Genomic DNA, 12,372 nt, shown 5'->3' with positions numbered 1-12,372 from the left:
AAATAGATTATGCTCCTGCGGAAGTCTCTACTCGTTACGGAATTTCAGGTGTCAAAGTGCGGATCTCATATAGTCAAAATAAGAAGGGACGTGCTATATCCGAAACGTACGAAATATAGTAAATATAGTAAAGGCAGATGTAGTAGGGGTCGCGAACCGGACGGTACAGAACTTGGTTTTGGAAGATATGGCACCAAAAGTAGTGGAGCTGGTCGTCTTTCATATCGAGCCATTGAAGCAGCGCGTCGGGCTACAATCGGACAATTCCATCGTGCTATGAGCGGACAATTCCGAATAAATGGTAAGATATGGGTCAGAGTTCTCGCGGATCTTCCTATTACGGGGAAACCTACAGAAGTGAGAATGGGAAGAGGAAAAGGAAATCCTACGGGTTGGATTGCTCGTGTGTCCACGGGACAAATCCCATTTGAAATGGATGGTGTGAGTTTGTCTTTTGCTCGACAAGCCGCAACATTAGCGGCGCATAAACCATGTTCGTCAACCAAGTTTGTTCAGTGGTCGTAACGTAATTGGTTAGTGGGGAGGGCCGGGACTCAAATTAGGCGTTCTTCCTGAACGACGGAAGTGGAATTAAGAGGGTACTCCTTTTTTTCATCGCCGAAATTGTACCCCGTCGTTACACGTCGCCCCGTCTACACGTCGCCCCGTCGTTCTCACTCGGCCCTCTCCTTAAATTACAGTATGGCGAGCCTATCCTTAACAACAAGGATACCCTCTCCCTGCCATATTAACTTTAAAGCGAGCGCGTCGAAGATTTGATCACTTATTATCATTATTACCCTTTAGGTCGAGCCCTCCCGTTGGTCGTCCCTCTCTTCGTCTGTCTGCTCTTTCTCTATTCTGTTCGGAAAGAAGGTGATAGAGTTTGAAAGTGGCACGCCTTTTTAACACCACACTAACCGCTCCCCCCAATCGGTGGTTTTGTCACACTGGCGAAGGGCGGTCAAAAGAAAACATAGGAGCCATCTAACCAACTGAACTTTAAAGATGAACTTGGTTAGCCTAATATAAAAGTAAATTGCATCGAAAAAACAATTATCCAACGAGGTTAGATAGCTTTTTCTTTTGGTTCTGAACGCCGTCCATTACTTTGGGACTTGCTTGCTCACTGCATCCTCTTTACTTGAATGAAGAACGAACTGAGTCTATTGATAGTGAAGATCTTTCTTGTCTGAGCCGCGATCTTATTACGAGACCATCGGATTGGGTCTTATAAACTGACAAGATCTAAGCCCCTCCTTCCCCGGAACACCTTCTTAAAGAGTCAAAGCCCATCCGTCGGCAATCACTCTCTGTCCAAAGTATGGAGTTAGCTCTAAAGGTGCGAAGCGATGAAACTTATCCCAATAGGCAAGCCATAATACTATAGGAATAACAGGCAATCGGAGATCGCACCGGGTAAAGATCGCATCAGTTCGGGTATGAGCTCTTTACTAATTATATAATTTATCTCAAGAAGAAAAAAACCTCGACCGAACTCTTCCACTCATCTCATTAGCAATCAAACCTCTTCCCTGCAAGGAAGTTAACGGCTGTCATCCCTATACCCTCTCTTCTACCTGAGAACTAGGGCTATGTCTTCAATGTCGGCCTTACGAGTGATAGAAATACCTTACGAGGGCTCATTTCCACTATTAATGGTCAATCAGTTGACTTCCGACTGCACTCTACACTCCACGCTTTCTTTAATGTAGTTGGATTGCTTTGGATGCTTCCTAAAGTAAGGACTATGCTTCTAAGCGGCATTAACATCAAAGAGAGTCTTCGGTGGAAGTCGGGATTTAAGCACAGTTGTGATGGAGCTTTCACTACACTAATAGTAGGAAAAGAGTTCCAAAAAAGAATGACTTGACGGCGGATCTAAGAACTCTCTCTTTCTCTTTCTCACATCTTCAATTAGATTATAAATGAGATCGGGGAACTCATTCTAGATATCGATTAACTGCTTGCCAGCCCTTTCCTCAAAGGAGGGACCAGACGAGCTCACCTGTACATTTGCTGAGAGATGCTGGGAAACTTCTTTGATCATTTTATAGTATGGGATGGAATTATTTGATCATTTTATAGTTTTGTTGTTGTTAGAGATTTGAGTTAGTATCTTTGTATGGGACGCTCGAGCGCGTCATTATCATTCGCTCCTAACTAATAGCTCGAGCAAAAAAAAGAGACTTGCTCTGATTCTTTGATCCCGTTTGATCCCGTAGTTCTCACTCGGCCCTTCCTCGGACTATTGGGGAACTCAAGAAAAGGGGCAAGTGATAACGACGCGTTAAACAACGTGATAAAAGAGAAGAATCAAATAAGGAATCTCTCGTGCCTCTCCCATCCTCCGTCTTAGGAATGCCAGCTCCTACCCTATCTTGAAAGATGAAAGCTGCAACAGACAAGAAGGAAAGATTCGAGGCAGCTACGGAAAGAAAGATATTATAAGAAGTGCGATTGGGAAAGTTATAAGTCGCTTCCCCTCCATGATATATTGATTGTCCCTGTGCATATAGTAGTCCCGATCAAGCTACCAACTCTTAATCAACTGGTGCCTAGCCAGAAGGTGCAGATTTTAAATCACTCTTGTAATGCCCGGTAGAGGGAATTCAAGTTTAAAGATAGTTTTAGGCGTGCGCGGAGTGGGTCGTGAAGAGAAAGATGAAGAGGGCCGAGGACGGGTTCACGTCGCAAACGTAGATTATATAATATTAAATTTCGTACCTTCTTCGAGTGATGTTCTAGGTTCAAGTTCACGTCGCAAACTATTCTTATTATATATATATATATATATATTTCGTACCCTCTGTTCAAAAGATAGGAGATGCAGAACCGGACTCACCCAAATAAGTAGAGTTCATTCCATTAGAAAGCAGTTCATGGTTGAAGATTAAGATGGTGCAACGCCATTCAATCAAATAAGAGACGTTGGAGAATATAGCCTATCATCTATTCGACTATCTTAGCTTAGGCAACGCAGCGAACAATAAGATACTCTTTAGCAACGCCCATGAACGACTGTTGCTGAAGTGTAGATCGAAAGAAAAGAAAGTTCAGGGAGAGATCGAAAGGAAAGAGTAAATGGTGTACCATTGTAGACCTGTTGCTGATTGAAGACCCGATAGGCTCGAGCGCATGCGAGAGGCCCCAAAAACCTAGTAAGTAATTATGTCAATGGTACACCATTGACGACCTGTTGCTGCGAGTGAGTTAGACGCGAATATAATTTAGGCTCGCTTTCAAGTTAGGGTTCGATAGGTCGGCTCTTCCCTCTTAATCTCCAGATTACTGGTATATAATATAAATATATTCAATTATGCCCTTATGAAGATTTATATTTGAGCTCCTCATCTGACTGAGAAGAGAATAAAATACGAATATATGAATTACATTATATAGAGATGAATATTCATCTGCCTTTTGAGTATCCTCAGTTCTTTCTAGAAAGAACTGAGGATCGAGAAAGCTCCGCCCTGTACTATAAGTTAAATTTAATTTGCCTAATATCCTTTCTTTAAAGCTGTTTAGTATACTTTTTTAGTGCAATTTCTTATAAAAGATCAGTCTTTCCAATATGCTTAACACATGCAAAAAAGTTAACTTAACCGGGGAAGAACGAGATAATGAAAATGCAGGGAACCCAATTAGGGGAAGAATCTTTTTTGGGGAGACTTATTCGGAATGTCATAAGTTCAGAGGGATGAAAAGTGTAGCTAATTTACTTTACTATATTAGGGGCAGCGGATTATTACCAGTATAATTGCGTGAATGGATAGAGGACTGATATAGTGAGGCCAAGATCTTTCGTAGTTTCGTAGAGATTATTACCAGTATAGTTGCGTGCCCTCCTTAGTAAGTTCTATCCGCAGATTATTACCAGTATAGTTGCGTGAATGGACTCTAACCAAAGAGCGGATTATTACCAGTATAGTTGCGTGAATGGCAAATAGCCTAGAACTCAATTTATATATTAAAGGGAGATTATAATTTATTTGTGTTCGTTCCTTCACCCTATCCAGCACCTGCAAATTAATCTCATAGTGATGTACCTGACTCTTTCTCGTGAAGAGAAGCCATTCTCTTATTTGCATAGGAAGGCAGGGCAGGTTGGGCTTCTTAGTAAGCCTTCTTGTGCGTCTTAGTCCCTACCTTTAAACCTAGAGCAGAAGGAAGAGAGGGCCTAAAATAAATATAAATTCAGATCTTTCGTAGTTTTGTAGAACGACCTAGGTATGTTTTAGCAAGAGTCACAGTCGTTCATTTAATTCCGACCCTCCTTTCCACGTCGCTGCGCAGGTCGTGCCCAAAAATATAGCCAATATTATAGTAAGGGGGATTAGAACTTATATTATAGCGGCCCGGGCCGCCTTACTATAATATAAATTCCCAATACCCAAAAATCTAGTAAAGGAGATAAATAGCCCCAAAGGCGTAGACTAATCCGCCTTACTAATAATATAAGTACCTCTGCTATGCAGAGCAGATAAATAGCCTTTGGGGCTATTTACGACTAACTAAAATAAATATAAATATATAGTTAAGTTCTGTATATAATATAAGTTCCCGATATATCCCTAAAAAGAAAGTAAATTCCGCCAAAGGAGATAAATAGCCCCAAAGGCCCTGCATTCATAATATAAGTTCTAATCCGCCTGTATATAATATAACTCTGCTACCCCTGATTAGTCGTAAATAGCCCCTTTGGCCCTACATTCATAATATTAAGTTCTAATCCGCCTGTATATAATATAAGTTCCTCTGCTATGCAGAGTAGATAAATAGCCTTTGGGGCTATTTACGAAAGGAGATAAATAGCCCCAAAGGCCCTACTTACTATAATTAAGTTCTAATCCACCTGTATATAATATAAGTACCTCTGCTATGCAGAGTAGAGAAATAGCCTTTGGGGCTATTTACGACTAAAGGAGAGAAATAGCCCCTTTGGCGTAGACTAACTGTATATAATATAAGATAAGTACCTCTGCTACGCAGAGGCATATAAATAGCCAAAGGGGCTATTTACGAAAGGAGATAAATAGCCCCAAAGGCCCTACTTACTATAATTAAGTTCTAATCCGCCTGTATATAATATAAGTTCCTCTGCTATGCAGAGTAGAGAAATAGCCTTTGGGGCTATTTACGACTAAAGGAGAGAAATTGCCCCTTTGGCGTAGACTAACTGTATATAATATAAGATAAGTACCTCTGCTACGCAGAGGCATATAAATAGCCTTTGGGGCTATTTACGACTAAGCCTAAAATCAATATAAAGGAGATATTTACCTAAAATAAATATAAAGGAGATATTTCCCTAAAGAAAGATAAATTCTATAATAAATTCCCAATATATATACAGGGCCGACGCTATTCAAAACTACTACTGATCTACCGTTCCTTAAATACATTCCTCTTTAATGCAGCAACTACTGCACCCCGTCGTTACTCTCGGGCCTCACCAACAGCTATTATCTCATAAAGAACATGAATCGGCCAGGCCACCTAGGCAGACAGAAAGTCAAATGAGTAGCAATGCTGCTTGCCTACTAAGCGGTCCAGAGGTTTTGTCTGATTAAAGGTCCCATCAGTAGGGATCCGCCTCCGCATAAGCCACTGATGAAGTGGCCACGTCACTATCGCCACTTACTATTAATGGGCCTTTGGTTCACATAGTGACCTATGGCAAATATACGTCTCTTACCTCCCCATACTATATAAGTTCAATCGACTGACCCAGTAGGCCGGTCGCAGGAACCACGCCATCTAGTTTAAGCGGTTTATAAAGGTAAGGATCTATACGATCACAAAACCAAGAGAAAGATGACTCGCTCAGGCTTTTCTTTCCTTCACGGTCAAACGCGTACCTGATGGCAGGACGCCACAGAGCACCCTGACACGCAGACGATCGGCTAAGTAGTCGGTTACCAACGACTAAATATCCGAAAGCCTGGATTTCACTACAAGTAAAGAGGCTTTTTTTTTGTATTAACATTTATAGAGTTCTTAAGGAGTTCTTGAAACTTCGAAACTCAAACCCCAACCTAGAAAAGGATGCAACAATGTTAGAAATTCTCAACTTAACACGCCCCCTTACTTCGCGACCTCCCACTACTGAATCTACCGAAATTACTGGGCAGATCTAATGTATTCCAGCATTAAACCAGCTCATGATCCTTAGGCTATACAGCATGGAGCAGGCAGAGAGATGAAAGAAAGGACCACCAAGCAAAGGGTTAAGGCATAGCACCTTCAGTTCTTTATAATATGCCATTCACTAAGTTAGAAGCAAGAACGGCCTACGTGCGATAGCACTATTAGTTTTCTCGCTTGGGCCAGCGTTTCCAACTCTCGAATGAATACCACATACCGGGAGCCCCATCTTGACCTGCGGCTAGCATCTCAAGGTCCATGCACATCCGAGGAGAAGCCAGATCAAGATCCTTTTTCAATTCCTTTGTCGGCAACCCCACTTGCCCAACGATTCTTAATATTGTGAACTCCTAGTACGCCCGCCATAGCATCTTGGCAAGATAAATAGCACTGTCGAAGTGTCCATCGCTGGTTCTAACTACATTTAGCCACGCCAGAGTCGTTGCTGAGCTAGAAGCCACATCCATATGAACGTCTTTGCCCTATAAAGAAAGTAAGGGGACCGATTCCAGATCCGAAGCAGCAGCAGCCACCGAAGAAGGAGCAGCTTATTACTTTGAAGCAGTAGGATATGTTTTGTCTTTCCATGTAGTACTTCGGGAGCTAGGAGTGGAGAGGAATCCCATACGTGGAACCTAATCAATTGACATCGGGGATGGATTCGAACCCGACTCCTTTCTTAATTTATATTTATTTTAGGGCCATGGCAAAGGATGTACGAAAAACTCTTTCCGGTTGAGGTTGCGTTAGCCTACCCAAGAGTCAGAGCCTTTTTTCAATTCATTGGTAAGCCAGATATGGCGAGTCTACCTCTTTTCTGCCACAGTCATTCTGCTTTCCAGAAATTCACTTACGGCAATCACGCACTTCAATCCGCACATAAAACAAACGAGTCCTATTTCCATACGCTATTTTATAATAGTCTAGCCTCTGTGCCCTCCCTTGAGCTGTCCGTTGCTCTCCTGGTCTGCTCTTTCCTTACCTTTTTTGCAGCTTAAGAATAGGAGTTTGAGGTCGGGATAAGAGTTTCAGGCTATATACCATGAAGATCTTGCGAAGCCGGAAAGGTAGGCATAGCACCTTAACTGTATTAGCTTTGGTTGGATCCCGTCCTTCACGCTTGTTGTTGAATCCTCTCACGTTCCGTGGGTTCTTTGTTTGAGGCGACTTTCCATTCAAAGAAGGAATGAACAGAAGAAAGAAGGAAAGGAGAGCTCACCAACAGCTGCTAACAATACGGGAACTTATAAGACTCTTAACGCAACCTACAAAGACTCTACTGGAAATCTTTCTGCTGCTATTGGCGTATTCTCATTAACAAGAGGTGCGGAGCCTCTTTTGCCGCTGGTCTTACTTAAGGCTACGCGTACGAGTCCGTCGCTCCTCCCTTTTCTGTATAAGCTGTAGTTGGCGCCTCTTTCATTAGTGTTGGAGTTTTCTCCTTTGAATCCCAGTAGTAGTGAAGAATACTATTGTACTTATATTTTTGGGAATTTATTATAGTATGGGCAAATATAGTCAATTCTTGCAGCAAATTATAGTATTACGAACTTAATATATATACGGGGTGTACCTGAATGTACGTTCTCTTCGGGGATCGCAATACCGTAATTGAATATTAGGGAGATATTACTGTTAGGGGAACCTGAGAGGCTCGACCATAAGGGAGAGGGGCGAATATTGTTTTAGTGAAACGACGCGCTCGAGCGTAAGCGAGAGAGTCTCGTTGAATAGGCTCGACCCTTTCTTTTTTTTGCTTTACCGGAATTACTCTTTTTGAAAGAACTGCTTACCAGGAATGAAAACTAAAAAAAAAAAAGGCAGAGACCTCGCCAGCGGCGAGGAACCTTATCTGATATTCGTTGCACTTTACAATAGCTACAGGGGCGAAGCACTTTCTTTAAAGAATCTTTCCCCACGCCAGAAAGCTTACAACAAGAAAGAGTGCCGCTTGTTCTAGGTTCAAGCTCAAATGCAAGATCTACAGGCTAGTTACTTCTCCCTCCGCTATCAGACTTAGGGATCAGTTCATCATCACTAAGAAGCCTTCCTTTCGGAAAGGTCCCATTTGTCTATTCCAAGTGTCTATAGTCGTATACATACCGTGACATACGTGATTGTTCGCTCGATCTGGCATGATGAGAATCGACTCGCAGATCAATTCGCCATCTCGGTTGCTAAAAGCGAATTCAAAAGAGTTGAATGGTAGCCTTAGTCAGCTTGTGCTAAAAAAGGCGATAGGAAAAAGGTAAGTAAGACGGCAACAAAGACCTTGACCCGGGTTTCCCACCCGTCTGTGATCAATCTCATTGGATTCTTTCTCTATTCGACTCAAACAAATGGGTCCTAGCTTAGTTTTTCCAACCTGCAGAATGCAACCTGGGGCTCTAACCGGTGGGGTGGAGATCTCAATAAAATCTGCTTGATGCGCCTCCGGAGTCCGAATATTGTATGGACTTGTCCATCTTCTTTTTGAGTTTATGTCTTGTTTCGACCTGCGCCTTGCAGAACTACTCACCACTCGAAATGCTCTGCTGAACTCTGAATCGTAATGAGGTCTGTGTTTGGGCTGACTTGCTTGTGAAATGAAAGACGTGGCGTATGGTATGAGATGGAAGCCCCTTCCCGGCTCACGTAACAATAAGCCATGCACTTGTCTGATACTGAAAGAAACCAGGTATACCCGCACACCGATATGCGTAATTGAATGACCTGCCTTCTCGCTTCCTCTTCCTCATTTCATTGTTGGATGATATGATAGGTATGTAATAATAGAATTCTCTAGACTATAAAATGAATAACGGATATGACTCTCTTTCTGCCTCGATGGAAGATGGAAATCAATAACTTTATCGATCTCTATCTTTTGTTGTTGGTAGACTGGATGTGGATCAGTATCTCATGTTGGACCCCTGAATTGACCTAATAGAATAAAATGCTTGATTGCGTGGGTCTCCTCCCATTCTCATCATCTGGTTCTGGTCGATTCCTTGGCTCCTTCTTTTGATTGGTGTGGCTCAGCTCATATCATTGTGTAAATACCTCGCCCTCGGTTCGGCCCGACTCCCCCATTGGCTATGATCTTGAAAATTAAAAGGGCCGCCATACTATAATATAAGTTGTAAGTACGTTATTATAGTTAGGAAAGAGTCAATGGTACACCATGTTAGACCTGTTGCTGCAGATCTTTCGTATCTACGTTTTGAATGCCATTCACGACTGTTGCTGAGGGCCGACTATTAAGGGCAGATCTTTCTACGTTTTGAATAGAGAAATTGCTACGCAGAGGAACTTATATTATAGTAAGGCGGCCCTAATATAGTAATTGCGGTCGGCCCCACTATATATTTGGCGTAAATTGCTACGCAGAGGAGTGAAATTGCTACGCAATTTACGCCAAATATATAGTGGGGCCGCCATACTATAATATAAGTTCAAATATATAGTAAGGGCCGCCATACATATAAGTTCTATCCGACCGCCAAATATATAGTGGGGCCGACCGCCAAATATATAGTGGGGCCGACCGCCAAATATATAGTGGGGCCGACCGCCCCAATATCAATATATAGTAAGGGCCGACCGCCCCAATATATAGTAAGGGCCGACCGCCAAATATATAGTAAGGGCCGCACTTACTATAATATAAGTTCTAATCCAAACGTACTTATATTTTTGGGAATTTATTATAGTATGGGCAAATATAGTCAATTCTTGCAGCAAATTATAGTATTACGAACTTAATATATATACGGGGTGTACCTGAATGTACGTTCTCTTCGGGGATCGACCTATAGTATTTGGGAGATATACGACCATAGGCTTCGACCGGGCAGATCTTTCAAATATATATACAGGGTTGAATATAAATTGCATAATTTACTATATTTTTGGGGAACTTATATTATAGTAAGGCGGCCCTTACTATATATTTGAACTTATATTATAGTATGGCGGCCCTTACTATATATTTGAACTTATATTATAGTATGGCGGCCCTTACTATATATTTGAACTTATATTATAGTATGGCGGCCCTTACTATATATTTGAACTTATATTATAGTATGGCGGCCCTTACTATATATTTGAACTTATATTATAGTATGGCGGAATTTATATTTATTTTAGGCCATATATTTGGCGATCGGAATTTATATTTATTTTAGGCTTAGTCGTAAATAGCCCCAAAGGCTATTTATCTGCCCAATATATATACAGGGTAGCAGAGGAACTTATATTATATACAGGCGGATTAGTCTACGCCTTTGGGGCTATTTATCTCCTTTGGCGTAAATTGCGTAATTTACTATATTTTTGGGGAGAGAAATAGCCCCAAAGGCTATTGTAGACTAATCCAATCGCCAAATATATAGTAAGGGGCTATGCAATTTCACTCCTCAATTTACTATATTAGGGGCAATTTCACTCCCCAAAATATAGTAAATTACGCAGAGGAGATAAATAGCCCCAAAGGCTATTTACGACTAATCCGCCTTACTATAATATAAGTTCCCCAATATATAGTAAGGGCCCTAATATATACAATTGAGGAGTGAAATTGCATAGCAGAGGAACTTATATTATAGTAAGGCGGCCCTTACTATATATTTGGCGATCGGCCCTTACTATATATTTTAACTTATATTATAGTATGGCGGATAGTCGATCGGATAGTCGTAAATTGCGTAGCAGAGTCGATCGGATTAGTCGTAAATAGCCTTTGGGGCTATTTATCTCCTCTGCTACGCAATTTACGCCAATATATAGTAAGGGCCGCCTTACTATAATATAAGTTCCTCAATTTACTATATTAGGGGCAATTTCTCTATTCAAAACTACGAAAGATCTACCGTACCTACCTTCGAACTCGATAAGGAGTACTGGGATCCTTGGAGCTGGAACTGCCTTCCTGCTTTCCCCAGCTTTCCCGGTTGCAAGGTTTCGAGCTAACCGCAGCACTTTCCCTTCATTGCAACTCATACTCATTATAATGAAGTAGTAGTTCGAACTAGATCTTTGCCGCTCGTCCCTTGACAAGCCGCTTATCTATCAAGTTGAAACCTCTTGGTGAAAGCAGACTCAAATGCCTATTCATATGTTCTGATAGTGAGAACCATTTCAAAAACCTAGATTAGATAGAGGTGCTTCTAGTTTCAGGTCATTCTGCTGGCGAGTACCGGGTCACCTTTTTTTCACCACGTCGTTATCATTATCACTCGTTCGTCATTATCATTCGCAGCGGATTACAGTATTGCGTGAATGGCTTTGGTACGAAACTACGAAAGGAAAAATCTACCTATCTCCCAACCGCTGCAGTCGTGAATGGCAATAAGATTCAAAACAGAAACGTAGAAAGATCTTATCCCTATCCCTACCCTTAGGGTCGAGCTCTATCTTAGGATACCCTAATATTATCGGTCGATCCTAAGCAACAGGTCGTAAATGGTGAAATATATAGTAAGGTGACTCTTCCCTTACGGATGTCCTATGGTCGGTCCTTATAGTCGGCCCTTGCCTTTCACTCGCTCCCTCCTTTGCTTGGTCTACTTTGCCCTATCAGTCTGCTTGATAGGGCAAAGTAGAAGTCTCTCTTGGTGGTCCTATGACCGACTAGTTTTAATTTAAGTATAAAAAGTGTCACCTTTAGTCTTTAGTCAGTGATAGAATGCTTTTCTTCCTTTCCAATTCCATGGAAATTCTCGCCCTAGGATTAGTTAGTGCTATAGCTGGGGCCGGGCTCATGTTCATCTTTTCCAGAAGCGAAGTCGCGGGGAGAGAGCTCGGAGTTGGGTTGTGCGCTCCAGTTCTCTATAAGGGCATTGGTCATTCGTGGAGCAGACCCATATAATGCCTCTTTTCTATAAGTACTTTCTTTATAAAGATCAAAGCCCGGGAGCGAGCCAGCACTTTGAACCCACCCAAGCAACTTTAGCCGCCTTTGCGTCACGGTCCTATCTTCGTAGGGTTCGGTCGGGATGCGCTTTCGTTCTGATCTCGCCCACCTTACCCTTCCATAGCACACAGCTCTTGACTTCTCTTCTATCTATAACTCACTATAAGAAGGAAGGAAGAGAGGTTCGCACTCCCGTAGCGTAGCCTGATCGAATGTCGTCTCGCACCTCATTTTTTGGAAAGGAAGATAAGTAGAGAAGGCAGAAAGGGTGTCGTCAACAGCCGTGCTATGCCAGGAGCCGAAACCAAGATCAGCCGAACCGGATC

The sequence above is a fragment of the Curcuma longa genome, chromosome 17, assembly GCF_044706935.1.
Source record: "Curcuma longa cultivar G26 ecotype Majalengka, Jawa Barat chromosome 17, ITB_CL_G26_1.1, whole genome shotgun sequence".
Classification (NCBI taxonomy): Eukaryota; Viridiplantae; Streptophyta; class Magnoliopsida; order Zingiberales; family Zingiberaceae; genus Curcuma; species Curcuma longa.
This window is presented reverse-complemented; position numbering follows the sequence as displayed.